At 41.4% G+C, this 16,629-nt stretch overlaps 1 protein-coding gene across 3 annotated transcripts in view; it reads left to right on the top strand.

Moving 5' to 3' along the window:
• Nucleotides 1–748: 748 nt before the first annotated feature.
• Nucleotides 749–16,629, top strand: part of WDR37 (WD repeat domain 37) — a 103,296-nt gene continuing 87,415 nt past the window's right edge. The window contains exons 1-2 of one of the 3 annotated variants that reach the window (XM_037835676.1): nt 749–943; nt 13,659–13,740. The gene's annotated coding sequence lies outside the window, so the exon portion shown is untranslated. Of the gene's footprint in view, nt 944–13,501; nt 13,741–14,256; nt 14,547–16,629 lie in introns of those variants that run through there. The other 2 variants (XM_037835675.1, XM_037835672.1) reach the window with 2 other exon arrangements.

Below are 16,629 nucleotides of genomic sequence, written 5' to 3'. Positions count from 1 at the left end.
TTTTTATCATATGGGCATAGAATCTTTTAATTGGCTGTGTTCTGTTTTTGCCTTGACCACAACAGGGCCATTTTAGTTAGATCCTTAAGCTAACTGATGGAAAAGGGGACAAGTATTGTAAAGGTGTAAGGGAGGTAAAACTCATGATAGGCCAGGAACAAGAGATTTAATAGGGCCCTGACTTGGTAGCCTGAATGGAAGGTGGTTCTGAATTATCTAATATTTTGGGAACCTCAGCAGGAATTCATTACTGAGAACTGGTTTTCTCACTATATTTCTCTCATCTCTCATAGTTACGTTCTCTCTCCTAACATTGGCTTCCTCATAATCCATATGGTCCTTTCAACATTTGTTCCAATTGCTAAATGTCCCTTTGCTTTTGATGTCTTAGTAAAACTGTATGAAAGGGTAACTGGAGAGCCCTGGACTCTTTTTGAATTGGTCTTCGCTATGTATTGCTCACTTTCATTTGTCTGCCCTTGGGTCAGAATCCCATTTCCAAACTAATCAGCAGTGGCCAAGAGGATCTGAGTACAAAGTTCAAAACACAGTCATTTGGTAGTTTGAGCCGTTATGCAACCCAGAAAAGGCCATGTTCTTTTGATCCATTCCTGTGGGTACAGACCTATTGTAGGTGGGACCTTTTCATTAGGTTACTTCAATTGAGATGTGACTCTCCTTATTCAGAGTGGGTCTTGATCCTCTTGCTGAAGTCCTTTATAAGAGGAAAAAACACATACAGAAGCTGAGAGGTGAAATTTAGAGAAGATCAGAGAAAAGCCCCAGAGAAGCTAAGAGAGGCTCCACAGATGCTGTGAGAGGAAACTATTGAACCTGAAGCTGAAACTGAGACCCGGGAGTGAAGGACCAGCAGATGCTCGCCATGTGCCTTCCCATGTGACAGAGGTGTCCTGGATGCTAGCAGCCTGTCTTCAGAGTCCAGGTATCGTCTTGTTGACGGCTTGAGTTGAACATTTTCAAGGTCTAAGAACAGTAACTTGTAAGCTAATAAGTCCCTGCTGTAAAAGCCAATCCTGATATATTGCATTCTGGCAGCTTTAGTAAACTGAAACAATCACCAGCTAGCCTCTTCAGCAAATCTGTGGTTGGAGCACTCACTCCTCAAGTGCTGGAATCACAGAGATATTGTGAATGATGTAAGTATTACAGGGATTTAGAGATTAATTTGCAGCTCCCCTTAACAAGTTATTCTGGATTGCATTGTGTGCATTTAACCCTTGGCATTATTTTGCAGATTTCTTCAACTATTTCCTGTTATTATGTTATAAGTATTTTTGCAAGCAGCTTTACAGTTTGTGTGATGGGGCAAGAAACAAATAAATATCATGAAGGATAACCCAATCAAATAGTCTAATTTTAAAAAATCTGAAAAGAAAGTGCAAATCTGTGGAAATTCTCTTCCCTTAGTCTTAAAATATTTCATGAGTGTTATTGTGAAGGCACAGAACACTGAGATTTTGGAACCTAAAGGAATAATAGGGGGCTTCCAGACAACATAGCATAGATACCATTAGGTTAAAAGAGGATTTTTTTAAACATATTTATTTAAAACCCAGTTTTTAAACTTAGGAAAGACTAAAAGGAAATATGAGGAAATGTTTGTCATGTGTGAATCTATGCTGTACTATAAAATGCTATTTGAATGTCAGACTTTATCACCAATTCTGAGATGCTTGAGAATATATCAACCTGTGAAACTGTATTCTGTTCTGGAAATATGTGTGCTAGATTCATTATTTAAAAATAGGCCCTGCAAAATGGTGATACTCTAATTCTATCATTCCTTCTGCTTTTATTGGTTAGGATTCTTCTATGTAGAAAACATTTCCTCATCTATTATTTGATGATCCCAAAATGCAATTCAAACAGAAAAGACAGGATATTTTATTCTTACCTTTTATTTATTAGGTCTCAGAATAATGGATTAGTACCTTAGCAACTGCAGGTATATTAGTTTTCTATTCCAGTGGGCAGAAATTGGCTGTCTGCTTAGGGTCTTAAAAGGCTGAGGTCAAGATGTCCAGTCAGGCTGGACTCTTTTGAAGGCTTGAGGAGGGAAAGATCTACTCCTAAGCTCATTCAGGTTGTTGGCAGAATTCAGTTCCTTAGGTCATTTTCACCATGGCTGTCAGCCCGAGGCCTTGTCACTCCTTAAGACCGCCTGCATGCATTTGCACATGACCTTTTCCATTTTCAAACCAGCAATTGTGTCTCAAGTCCTCTTCAAGCTTCAAGTCTTTCTGACTTCTCCTCCTACCACCAGCCAGAGAAAGTGCTCTGCTTTCATGGCCTCATGTGATTTGATGGTCCCACTTGGATTGTCTCCCTATATGAAGAAAAACTGTGTCACACAACTTAAGGAGTTCACAGGTTCAGGGGATTAGGGTGGGACATCTTTGGGGGGGGGCAGTTTAGAATTATGCTGACCACAACAGGTTATAAATGAGATTTTCCCCCAATATCATTGCTAATATTCCTAAAGCTTAATCATACTGTTCTCTTCTGTTCTTAATTTGTCTTTCATTTATTAGTTTATTCTTTCAACAAAATTTTTCTCATTTCCCTTTTTTGTCAGGCACTGGGGATACTGAAATAAAAGAGATAATTGCTATTCTCAAGGAGCCCCATCTATCAAAAGATTAACACAAAATCTGTTAAGATGGCGCACTAATTTAGAGATATGAACAAGAATGCATCTTAAATTGACAAAATGTGGCATTTGGATGGGGAGGAGGAGTGCCAGGTATAAGGGTAAGTCTAGGGTGAATCATGAGTTTCTGGTGCGTGAAAGTGAATGATGTCATGCAGGTATGGAATACATGAGGAGGATAAGCAACATTGCAACAGAGAAGTGATAATAATACAGTTCAAAATATATTTTAGTTGTATTGCCTGGGGCAATTTAAATCATAGTGGGCACCTCTTCTTTAATATACACAGTCCATTCCCTCTTCTGGGATGAGCCTCCCTTTTCTGGGAAATATTTCCTCCCTCTGCTCCAAAGTATGATTGCTGAAGAGATTGCATTTATCCAACTGAATATAGGAGTGGTTGGGCATGGGCCCCAAACCTGGACACTCAGTGTTTGTTTCCCCGGATGTCTTGAATTGAAACTATAGGAAAAGAATCAGTGCCTCTTTGATGGCTGAACTAAGGATGGATTCCCAGCAGCTGCTGGCAGATATGGAACCTGCTGGTGAAAGAAGCTGGTCCACAGTAGGTGAGAATGCAGCCAGCATGTGGAGAGACACAAGCATAGAGATGAAGAGAGAGAATCCTGACAGAATTTGAGTCCTTGGTTTCACCTTGTCTTTGAGGTCACTTGCACTCCTGCTCTCATGAATCACTGAATTCCTCTTTTGCTCAGCCAGGTTTAAGTGACTGTCACTTGCATTCCAAAAGCCCTGACACACATATGCAATAATAATAGCTAGAGTGAGTATCACTTGAACTTTTAGTGTGAGCCAGATAGTGTCATGAACACTTTGCATATATTAATTTATTTAACACAACTGCAAAAGGTGGATAGCATTATTATCCTCATTTTACAGATGGCAACAGAGATGTATTAGTTAGGGTTCTCTAGGGAAACAGAACCAACAGGAGATATCTGTAAATATGAGATTTTATAAAAGTGTCTCATGCAACTGTGGGGGACACACGAGTCCAAATTCCATAGGGCAGGATGCATGAGTCCAAATTCTGCAGGGTAGGATGCACAAGTCCAAATTCTGAAGGGTAGGCAGTGAACTGGCAACTTCAAAGGTCTTTGATGATCTCTGCAGGAGAGGCTGGCTGGCTGAAGAAGTGAAAGTTCTCTTTCTTCTCCCTCAAAAGTCTTCAACTTATTGGATTAAATCCAGCTGATTGAATTCTCTCATTGTGAAGGCATGCCCTTCATTGAAGCAATCAACCACAGCTGCAAGCAACTGACTGATGATGTAATAAACCAGCTTTCTGGTTTATTAGACAGACACAAATGTCCTTGTAGTAATGGTTAGGCCACTGCTCACTTGACCAGACACCTAGGCACCATCACCTGGCCAATTGACATGAACCTAACCATCACATTCCACCCCTTGTCAACTTGGCAGCTATACACATCACCTTAAACCATACTTAATCTCTAAATACAACACAACAACAGACATATGTTTCACCTAACAATACTCAGCTGCCCTGCATACAACTGAAACACACCAAATCTCTCCAAAATAGGGTGCAAGTCCTTGGGTAACATTCACTCTTAAACTTGATATCCTATAATTTAAATACTATGAAATAAAAAATACAATTTATGTCATATGATAAGGAGATAAGATAGAGAAGAAAACAAAGATATTTGCTGTATGGACAAATACAAACATACACATAACAAAACAAGGAGGAAATATTCCTGCCATTATAATCCTCATTTCTTTAACTGGTTAGGTGGTCATAGCTCATATTTCTCACTACCTTCTTCCACTACCTATTCCATGTTCCCTTTACCTCAGCTACCACTTCAGCTGGCTGTGATTCTTTACCTGGTGGGGTGACCCAAACCTTCATTCCTGAAGTTTCTGGGCCATTGGTAGTCCTGCCTGGATAGGATTGTTACAATTTTCCATTGACTTTAATCACAGGGCATGGTAGTACTAAGAGATGCCCTAGGGGATCTCCCGTATTCCAGGAAAACTCTTCTTTACCTCCAGTAAGTAGTTGCAGTGCTATTTCCCCTTGCTAGTCAGGAGCAATCACCCCCATCAGTACAGTAATCCCCTTCCTTGCCTGTTGATTCAGAGGCATGAGAAGACAAAAGTGGCCAGGTAGCAGTCTTAACTTCCAGTTCAATGGAATTATTGTTGTTTCTCCTGGTGGGAGCACTCCTCCTTTTGGAACTAAGACTTATAGACCAGCAGAGCTTAAGGCTGCAGGAACAGGAAGCAAAAATTTTCCTAGTAGATCACTAGGAGTGATAGTGAGTGATGCTACTCCCATTTCCACCCCTTGACTCCTAGACCCGTGAATCCTGGCTATGGGAGAAACAGCACCATAGAGTGGACACTGATTCAGCACATTCACAGCCTCCTGGAAAATACTGCCCCAGCCCTACAAGGTATTGCAACCCAGTTGGCACCACAATTGAGTCTTCAAAAGGCCATTCCACTGTTCTATCAACCCAGCTGCCTCTGTATGATGGGGAGCATAGTAAGACTGGAGAATTCATGAGCATGTGCCCATTCCCTCACTTCATTTGCTGTGAAGTAGGTTCCTTGGTCAGAAGCAATGCTGTGTGGAATACCATGATGGTGGCTAAGGCATTCCATAAGTCCATGGATGGTAGCTTTGGCAGAAGCATTGTATGCAGGGATGGCAAACCCATATCTGGAGAATGTGTCTATTCCAGTTAGAACAAATTGCTGTCCCTTCCATGATGGAAGTGGTCCAATGTAATCAACCTGCCACTGGGTAGCAGGCTAATAACCTTGGGGAATGGTACCATATTGGGGACTGAGTGTGGGTCTCTGTTGCTGGCAGATTGGGCACTTAGCAGTGGCTGTGGCCAGGTCAGTCTTGGTGAGTAGAAGTCCATGCATAACCTCCATCCCTACCACCATGACCACTTTCTTCATGAGCCCATTGGGCAATGACAGGAGTGGCTGGGGAAAGAGGTTGACTGAATCCATAGAGCAGGTCATCTTATCCACTTGATCCTCTGCTGAAGTCACTCTCTGGTGAGTATTCACATGGGACACAAATATCTTCATGTTTTTGCCTAGTCAGAGAGGTCTATCCACATACATCTTCCCCAGACTTCTTTGTCACCAATTTTCCAATCACGTTCCTTCCAAGTCCCTGACCATCCAGCCAAACTATTAGCAACAGCCCATGAATCAGTATAAAATGCACCTCTGGCCAGTTCTTCCATGCAAAATGAACAACAAGGTGCACTGCTTGAAGTTCCACCCACTGGGAGGATTTCCCCTAATGACTGTCCCTCAGGACATCCCAGAAAGGGGCTGCAGTGCTGCAGCTGTCTACTTTCAGGTGGTGACTGCATATCATGCAGAACCATCTGTAAACCAGGCCCAAGTTTTCTCTTCCTCAGTCAACTGATTGTAAAGAACTCCCCAAGGGGCCAGAGGTGTGGGCTGGGAAAGAGAAGGTAATGTGGCAGGAGTGGGGGCCATGGGCATTTGGGCCACTTCCTCACATAACTTATTTGTGCCTTCAGGACCCACTCGAGCCCTATCTTGTATAGACCATTTCCATTTTATGATGCAGTGCTGCTGTGCATGCCCAACTTTATGGCTTGGTGGGTCAGACAACACCCAGCTTATGATAGGCAACTCAGGTCTCATGGTAACTTGGTGGCCCATGGTTAAGTGTTCTGTCTCTACTAAGGCCCAAATAGCAAGCCAAAAGCTGTTTCGCAGGAGAGTTATCTGAAGAGGATGGTAAATCTTTACTCCAAAATCCTAAGGGCCTGTGTTGTGATTCTCCTATAGGAGCCTGCCAAAGCCTTCAAACAGCACCTCTATTTGCCACTGACACTTCCAGGACTATTGGATCAGCTGGATCATATGGTCCAAGCAGCAGAGCAGCTTGCACAGCAGTCTGGACCTGTCACAGAGCCTCATCTTATTCCAATCCCCACTCAAAACTAGAAGCTTTCCTGGTCACTCAGTAAATGAGCTGAAGTAGCACATCCAAATGAGGGATATGTTGTCTCCAAAATCCAAAGAGGCCAACTAGGCATTGTGCCTCTTTTTCTGGTTGTAGGAGGGGCCAGATGCAACAGCTTATACTTCACCTTAGAAGGGATATCTTGACATGACCCGTACCACTGGACACCTAGAAATTTTACTGAGGTGGAAGGCCCCTGTATTTTTGTTGGATTTATCTCCCATCTCTGACATGCAAATGCCTTACCAGTAAGTCTAGAGTAATTGCTACTTCTGGCTCACTAGGTCCAATCAACATGATATCATCAATATAATGGACCGGTGTGATGTCTTGTGGGAGGGAGAAATGATCAAGATCCCTGTGGACAATATTATGACACAGGGTTGAAGAGTTGCTATAACCCTGAGGTTAGACAGTGGAGGTATATTGCTGGTTTTGCCAGCTGAATGCCAACTGTTTCTGGTGGTCCTTACTAGCAGCTGTTGGGAAAAAAGCATTTGCCAGATCAATGGCTGCATACCAGGTACCAGGGGATGTGTTTTGTTCAAGCAATGATACCACATCTGGAACAGCAGGTGCAATTGGTGTCACCACCTGGTTAAGCTTATGATAATTCACTGTCATCCTCCAAGACCCATCTGTTGTCTTCACAGGCCAAATAGGAGAGTTGAATGAGGATGTTGTGGGAATCACCACCCCTGCATCCTTCAAGTCCTTAAGAGTGGCATTAATCTCTGCAACCCCTCCAGGAATCTGGTATTGCTTCTCATTTACTGTTTTGCTAGGCAGGGGCAGTTCTAGTGGCTTCCACTTGGCCTTTTCTACCATAATAGCTCTCATTTCATGAGTCAGGTAACCAATGTGGGGATTCTGCCAGTTGCTGAGTATGTCTATTTCAATTATGCATTCTGGAACTGGGGAAATAACCATAGAATGGGTCTGGGGCCCCACTGGACCCACTGTGAGATGGACCTGAGCTAAAACTCCATCCATCATCTGATCTCCATAAGCCCCTACTCTGACTGGTGGACCATAGTGATGTTTTGGGTCTCCTGGAATTAATGTTACTTCTGAGCCAGTGTCTAATTATCCCCAAAATATCTGATAATTTGCTTTTCCCCAATGCACAGTTACCCTGGTAAAAGGCCATAGGTCCCCCCTGGGAAGGCTGGGAGGAAGATTTTTTATAAATTTTTGACAGTGTAACAGGGTCCTTCCCCAAGGGTACCCAACCTTCCCCTCATTCAAGGGGCTCTGGGTCTGTAAACTGTCTCAAGTCTGAGAATTGATTAAGGGGCCATAACTCTCTATTTTTGTAATTCAAGTTAGTCTTTTGTTCACTTGACTTAGATACTTCTGCTTATAAGGACCAAACAAGAATAAAGTAGACTGCCCATCTATTTTAATTCTAGGTACTCTATGATTTACTAGGCAATGCCATAAGTCTCTGCAAGTCAGATTATTTTGACTGCTGCTTTGAGCCTGCTATTATGGTAGTCATGCCCACCCTGCCTGTGGCCATTAACTGCTGCCAAGTGGCTTCTGTGAACTGGGGATCTGATTATCCCCATTGTTTAATGATTCCAGCTCAGTGACAGCAGTTCCCACAGTAATAGCTGACCTACAGAAAAAGGCAACTACAGAGCTCTTCAGGGATGACAGAGCTAGCCTCACAAATTTATTCCTCACAGTTCTGGTAAAAGGTGTGTCCTCTGGACATTCCTGGGGTGTGTGAGCTGGTCTTACATTATAAATCCACTCTAACTTACCCATCTCTCTAAGTCTTTGGATCCCCTCATCTACATTATACCAGGGCAGTTCTGGCATTTTGACCTCTGGTAATGTTGGCCACCTTTTGATCCATGTTTCTGCCAACCACCCAAACAAACTTAATGCCCTTTCTACCCCCTTGGGTTACAACACTGAATGCAGGATCTCTGATTATTGGGCCAATATCAATAAATTCAGCCTGATCAATAAATTCAGCCTGATCCAACTTTATGTTCCTTCCACCATTATCCCACACCCTTAATATCCATCCCTACACATATTCCCCTGAGTTCTGTCTATATAAAATCAGAAAACTCATGCAGTTCTTTTGGAGCATAGTGTACTTCCTCATGGGTCACACTTTGTACCTCCCCCTTCAGGCCCTGTTGGGACTTTATCATTCTTGAAGAAAAGAGTGGTGGTGGGATCCTTCAAGCCAATTACCTCAGGAAATTCCACTGCAGTTTCATCTGGTGAAATAGGATTAATCTCTCCCTACAAAGGCTGTTTCCTCAGGGGGATGTGATTACAGGTTTAGTAGGCACTGAAGGGTTAATCTCTTTAGGTGGAGTTGGATGGCAGACTCCTCAGGGCAGACTGGAGGTTGGTTATCTGTCTTCTAAGGGCAGGCTGGAGGTGGGGGTGGGGGCTGTTTCCTCAGGGCAGACCATTACAGGTATATCTAGCAAAGACTCAGCAGAATCCAGTGTCCCAATGTCCCAACTAACATTTTTATCATATGTCCCCATCTCAATTTTCAGAATCCCATTCTTTTCCAGTGAATGCCTTTACTTTAACAGCAGACACCCTGTGAGGTTGAGACTTTAGTTTACATTGTAAATCTGCTACTCACACAATGAGAGTCTGGGTCTGGTTTTCAGAGATCTCAAGTCTGTGGCCACAGAAAATAAGATTTCCTTTAAGGTCACACATAGAAACCTGTACATCTGTTATATGGCACTTATATTTCAAATTTGAAGCCTTTAGCTCATCCCTTTCTCTTATAACTTTTTCCAGCATATCTAAGAACAACCAGACAACATAATTGTACCTCTTAACTCCACAAAAGTCTGTTAAGGTGTCAAAACACTGTCACTCAGAGCTTAGCCTCATACAAGAGTGTGATTAGGAGAATCAAATGGTGACATTTTGCGCATTTCCATTGTCAACTCATGCCATGGACTGTCAGTGCCATCTTGATTATTGGAAATGGAGTCATAAGTGCCTTTGAATCTAATCAGAGTATTTCATCAAGACCAATTTTACCAATTGTAAAAGCCCATTTTAAGATTCTGTTTCTCAAGAACCGCTCCCAGTACCAAGCTGTATTAGTCAGGGTTCTCTAGGGAAACAAAACCAACAGGAAATATCTGTAAATATGAGATTTTATAAAAGTGTCTCACACATTTATGGGGATGCACAAGTCCAAATTCCATAGGGCAGGCAGTGAACTGGCAACTCCAATGAAGATCTTTGGTGAACTCCCCAGGAGAGGCTGGCTGGCTAAAGAAGTGAAAGTTCTCTCTTTTCTACCTTAGAAGTCTTCAACTGATTGGGTTAAATCCAGCTGATTGAATTCTCTCATTGCGGAAGGCACACCCTTCACTGATGTAATCAGCCACAGATGCAAGCAATTGTCTGATGATTTAATAAACTAACCTTCTGGTTTATTAGCCAGCTGCAAATGTCCTTGCAGTAATGGTTAGGGCAGTGCTTGCTTGACCAGACACGTGGGCACCATCACCTGGCCAAGTTGACACAAGAACATAACCATCAAAAGAGAGATTAAATAAGTTGTCCAAAGTATGTGGCCATTAAATGGTAAATGTCAGGATTTAAACCCAGACACTCTAACTCTAGAGCCTGTGGTCCTCACCTCATGCTCTACCACCTCTCCAGGCAGAAGTTAAATATACAAGTCCAGAGCTTGGGAGATGATTCTGGGAAGAAAATAAGTATGTATACCCATCAACATATATGTTGTTGAAGGCAAGAAAACTGGATTTAAGAAGGTGTAGAGTGAAACTAGAAAAAAGCAGAAAATGTGTTATGGGGAACAGTCAATCATTAAGAGACAGAAGACGAGGAGCCCACAGTGAAGTCAGAGAACTTCTGGAGAGGAACCCTACTTCTGCCTACTACTTTCTTTACATTCTTCCATCCTCAGGGATGAATAATAGTTCCTTTGTACCTATTTCATCAAGACCAAGTGGTTTGATTTTAAAGGCCCTCCATGTCCTGTGCTTCTAAGCGCCATTTTTTCATTACTCCCTGTAACATACCCTCTGCTTGAACCAATTGGGCTCTTCTTGCTATCAGTTTCTTACCCATCACTTGTCTGTATTTTAATTTTTATTTATATTTATATCTGACATGTGTCCCTGCTTCTCCATCCATTTCTATATCCTATTTAGCCTTCAAATCTCAGCATGAGTTAATTTCCTTGGTGCGTTCTTCAATTTTTCCAAACAAAATAGCATTTTTTTTCTGAACATGAATATACTTATAGTTAATATCATGCTTAATGGAGCTTGTTTTGCTTCATATTATTCTTGTCTTAAGTAACTTGTAATTTCTTTGAAGTCAGGGACCATATCTTAATGCTGTTTGTATCTTCACACAAGTGTAAATATAGTTATGGGAAAAGAAATGCCCACTAAATAAGCAATGTTCCATGGTGGAAAGTATTACTAGTACCACTCTTAATACATGTAGGCTGTTGGGATATCAGGAGTAATAGAAAGAATGCAGAGGCCATTCTGGCTTTCAGGACTTTAGGAAATTTTTGTTTTCTTTTTTTAACTTGATGATATTTGGTGAGATACTACATGAATAGGCAATTTTCATGCATAAGGAAACATATATATTTTTAAAAATAAAACAATATCTTCTCCAGTTTTCTCTATTCTCATCACCATAAACAACCCACAATCTCCTATATGATAGCTAGAGTATTTAACAAAAGAGGCCAGAGGGAAAATTTCCTATATTTGCATTTTTAGGTGGTCTTATCTCCTTTTTGATTTTACGATTTATAACATCATTAATAGGCTGGTATGACCAAACATTCTGGACATACGGACATCCCATAGTATTTTCAATTGAACATGCTATTTTGAAGATCCCAAGTTATGTTGCTATCAACAATGTAATAATGATGTCCCTATAAGAAGACTTTAATGATGGACAGATATGGTGAAATGCAGAATTCAGAATGCACAACAGAGCAATACCATTACGTATATATGCCTAGGCCTTTTTATACTACTCAGCTTCATGCAGTTGTTTGGTTTTAAATAGTTCTGTTTTTTAACAAAGTTTATTCCAAAGTTGTTTGAGTATTTCACTTCCATATGGCTAATATTTACAAAAATAGACATGGGAGTTAGCTCCAACTCAGCCTCTTACTCTGTAACACCAGGCAAGTTAATAAATATCTCAGAGCTTCTCGTCTCTAAAATAGGCATAAAAATACCTCACTCAATTGCTGGTCACTGTTATTTTTAATAATGTAATTGCTTGTTGAGTTATGATATATAGTATTGATAAAGATGTAAAAGGCTATTGAATATGTGACCCAGAGACCAATTTAAAGCAACCACAATATTTTATATTTCATTTGTAGGTACTTTCAGTCAACAGAGATATCATTTTTAACTTAATCTGGGACAGTTTTATGGTGTCTGTTTGGTTGTTCACTATAGCAGAGTCTCCCAACACTTTTTTTCTCTAATAATTATCTCATTTTTGTAAGAATCAATGTGGGTGTCATGATGATGATAATGAGAAAACTGAAGATTTGTTTCTTTATTCAAAATCTTGAAAACTCCCTTTCTAGACCAGAATCAACGTTATATTTCTAAAAACAGTTTGAACACCAAACATTTACTCACTGTAAGATTGGAATGGTCATCTCTTTTGGTTTAGCACACAGATGGTACACAAAGTAACAAGCTGTACTGAAAAATTAGAAAAGAGATGGTGAGTACGTACTAATACAGAGAGTATGATAATGTTTTTCAAGGTGGGACTTTGGGAACATTTGCTTCATCAGTATCTGTTCCAGTATTAGGGATGAAGTATAAGTGAAAAATGGGTAGCAAGTCAGTGCTGATGAAGGTTCATTGGGTAGATTGAACTCTTTGGTCCACAAAACTATGAATTACGTCTCCTGCCCTAGTAAGGGTAGGTATGGGTAGGAGCAAGAGGTTGGGTAGTTGTTCAGATCATTATATTCACATGCTTGCCGATAATTTAAGCTTTTCTCATTCCCCTTCTTGTATAGAACTAGATAAATTTGGTAGATAAATGGGAATTTGAAAACTTGACCTCTGCCATTCAGGAGTTTATATTTTCATGAAGAGAAGTACAAACATTTATCCACTCTTTGGTAAATATTTTGTTGGGTGCCTACTATGTGCTTGGCACTTCTCTAGGCAATGGGAGTATAGCAGGGAACAAATCAGAAAAAGTTGCTGCCCTCATAGAGTTTATATTCGAGTAGGGGAAATGGACAGAAAACAAAAACAAAAATGTCAATGTCTATGATTTCTGTGATGTTTCTGGTATTAAATTTTTATTATATTTAATGCCAAAGTAACTTAAGGTTTTATCCTACATTTTTTTTGGTTATTTATAACCCAAAATAGAATGTTAAATTTATTTCTTGTGCAACAAAGATATCACTGCTTCTTGAATCTGAATCCTGAGCTTTATTTTTTTGAAAGAAGGAACAAGAATGTTGACCCATAGTAGAAGAAAAATGTTTTTGATTTACCCTTGGTGAGCTCTAAAATTCCAGTTAGGGTTGTTTCTAAAACTGTTTATGTAATGACCTCAGTCTATTTTATAGATTTTCAACCTAGATCAAAGGAAAAAAAAAAAAGCACTTGAAGTCCCACCTTTGCAGTGAACAGCTGATTTTGTTCTTTCTTCTTAGCCAATGGTGATCAAATATTTCCGAAAGGAAACTGGATGAGTCATCTTCTGCAGATAAGCTGAAATATTAATAGTTCTATCTCCATAAGGCTTCCATGCAGCCAAATAGCATCACTCCCACAGAACTGCCACTGAGATGGTTCATGGCAAATAAACCTATCAAAGTGGTTTGGATATGAAAGGTTTTGAAACTGATTAACAGTTATGAACAGTAAACTTGAACTTAGATCTTAAGGGATAATTTTTTTTTTTTTCCCCAGTTCTTAAGGCTTGAGGGAATTTGTAGTACAGATGGACTTAAAACCTGCATGACCTTGGAATATCACCAGACCACCTGCTGCAGTGAGTATATCTTCCAAAGAGGAGCATTTCTATGTTTTCAGCTTTTAAATGTGTTCAGGAATCCAAGGGAAGTGTTTATTTTGAACGACCGTGTGTGTATGTGTGCGCGGGGGTGGGAGGAGGGTTTGGGGGTGTTGATAGTGTTGGACTTTAGGGGCCCAGATATTTTAGATTTTTAATTATAGAATCTTGATGAAATGCACTTGGATAGATGAGTTTTCCCCTATTCTGTGACATGTATTTTTTTTTTAAATGAAGAAAATGATGTAGCTCTCTGCAGTGTGATGGCGAAGTATTAATCAGAGTGCTGTTTTGACACAATTTCATGATATCGACCAGCGCCAGTAGGCGGCGCTGTACCAGTTACCGCCCATGAGGTCATTCTATCTTGTCCTCTCAGTGCCCCACTGGTTGCGAAAGACGCCGCCGTTCGGCGTAACGGCGAGACGGGAAAGCATGATTTCGGCGTACTTCAGTGACAGGTGGCCAGTGTCTCTTGCACCACGGCCAGGGACAGGGACTCAAGGTCGTTCCTGAAGAGTGCGCTGCGTTGGAAAGTCGACATTGCCAAGCGCGCCCGGCAGAAGGGAAGCCAAGGGGCGGGACTTCCGGTAGCACCGGAAGTGAGGGCGGAGTCTGGGCTGGCCGGGTTGCTCCGGGTCTTGTCACTTGCAAGAGATACCAGGTGTCCTGTACTTTCCGCGGGGTCTCGGCTGTGCCGCGGGCGCTGGGAACTGTCGGTCTGCAGCGAAACAACCCGGGGCTGGGAACTGGGCAGTAGCCGGGCACGGCAGCGGCTTTGACAGGTGAGTGTGTGCCCCAAGAATACCCCATCCGCGCTTCTGAGTGGCTTCTCCTTTGCACCCCCTTCCCTCGTCCGGTCTGCGGGCAGCGGCGCGGGACGGACTGGCTTGCGTCCCTCCGCACACGGACCCGCCTGTCCCAGGAAAACCGGGGCCGCCATCTGCTTGCCTGGAGCCGACCCATGAAGGTACACGAAACCCCCATTTTCTTACTTTCTGTCGGCCCCAGGATAATGCAGCTCTCAGGCCCTGCTGTGGCCTAAACCATACTCGCGAGCTTCCAAAGGACTGGGCCTTATTCTTTCGGATAACATTTCCTACAAGGGATACCCCTGCTGTCCGATCCCCTGGAAATGTAGCTCTACACCCAGTTTAAGCAAGCGACTTCACCATCCTGAAAGAGATGGGGTCTTGCTTGTACAGGATGCTGCTGGGGTTTTCCACAGCGCCTCTCTGAGTTAGATTTCTGATTCATTGGATCTTCCCGGGAGATTTCCGCTCCGCCCCTCTCTTTCCTAACCGGTGTTCCCACACCAGCTGTGCCCTCCTCTTTCTGGAGGAGTGTGCGCTTTTGAGGCTGCGGCACCAACACACGGGCTATCGAGAGTGGGGTTCTTTGGAGGCTTTTCAGAAACGAAATCGTCCACCAAAAAGAGCCATCTGCAACTGAGGGAAATGAGAAGTGAAATGAATTCGGAATGAGCTAATGTTTAAATGATTGCAGCAGTGATGCTTTTGTTCCCATTTTGAAGACTTCCGTTTCTCTCTTTTCCTCCGCCCGCCCCCCCCCCTACCCCGTAAATTGCTACCACTGGGGGAAATAGTTTTAACAGAGTTATTTACCAGAATGACACAGCAGCAACACCATTTATACCCATTTACTAAACATAGTTGCATAAGTAAATCATCCTACTTTATGAGTAAAGGATCGTATGGTCTGTTAGGTTTTTAGAGGATTTATAATCCAACTTAAATTCCTTATGCTTTGCTGGATCAGTTGAAACCTAATCCTTCGTAGTCGAGTCCAAATTGGAAGTTTCCTTTATTTAAGTTCACATGGGCCTCCCTTAAATTCATTATGTTGGACTGTGAAGTTTTATCTTTCACATCATGACTCAAAGTATTCCAGCAATTATTTCCTCCAAATAATTAAGCTAGTTATTATGTACCTCCAGGATCTTCTCTCCCCTGCCTGTTCTTAAGACTGCCCTCCATCTCCCTTTGCTGTTTTGGCTCCCTTCCTGATCAAATTTGTCTTTCAAACTCCTTTTGAAATGTGGTCCCTAGGCTTGAACACAGCATCTAATTATGAACTCACCAAAATGGAATAAAATAGATGAAAGCTGTTATCTTCCTTGTTTTGGACACTGTATATGTATACTGCCTACAGGAATCAGAGTGGTCTAGTGGAAACGGGCTGCATTTAATGATAGCAATGTGACCTTGGGCTAGGAACGTCTCAAAGCTTCGGTTTCCTAGCCTCTAAAGTGGTGTTTATATCAGTCTCATTTTCTTATTGAGAAGGTTATGCCACATCATATATAACAAACATTTTTGCAAAGTGCTGGACTGAGGAGATGTTTCGTAAGTATGTTTCCATCCTCTTGCCTCAACCTCTTTTAGTACTTTTTTTGGGTAGCTATGTTAGTTTAACTGTTCACTTCTATTGTGATTGCCTTGACTTAAAACCCTTAAATCCTTTTCCCTGAGTGATACTGAGATAGAAGTCTCTTAATTATCCTGTCTTGAATTTTCCAAGGACTTAAGATTTTGTATTTATCTATATTAAATTTCATCCTTAGTTTAAGCTCATTCTTTTAGCTATTGAGGTCTTTAAAAAATCTTGGTTCATTTACCTTATTAGTGTCTCATAGTTCAGTGTCATCCACAGAATTGATAAGCATATATTCTATGCTTTCACCTGAGTCATTGATAAAACATTTTAAACTGTTTAAGGCATTTTTAAATTTTTTTATTTTTAATTAGAAAAGTTGTGGGTTTAGAAAACAATCATGCATAAAATATTCATGATTCCCATATACCACCCTATTATTAACAGCTTGCATTGGTGTGGTACATTTGTTAA

Source organism: Choloepus didactylus, chromosome 5 (assembly GCF_015220235.1).
Source record: "Choloepus didactylus isolate mChoDid1 chromosome 5, mChoDid1.pri, whole genome shotgun sequence".
NCBI classification, from domain to species: Eukaryota; Metazoa; Chordata; class Mammalia; order Pilosa; family Megalonychidae; genus Choloepus; species Choloepus didactylus.
The sequence above is the reverse complement of the archived record's forward strand: the minus strand, read 5'-3'. Positions and strand labels throughout refer to the sequence as shown.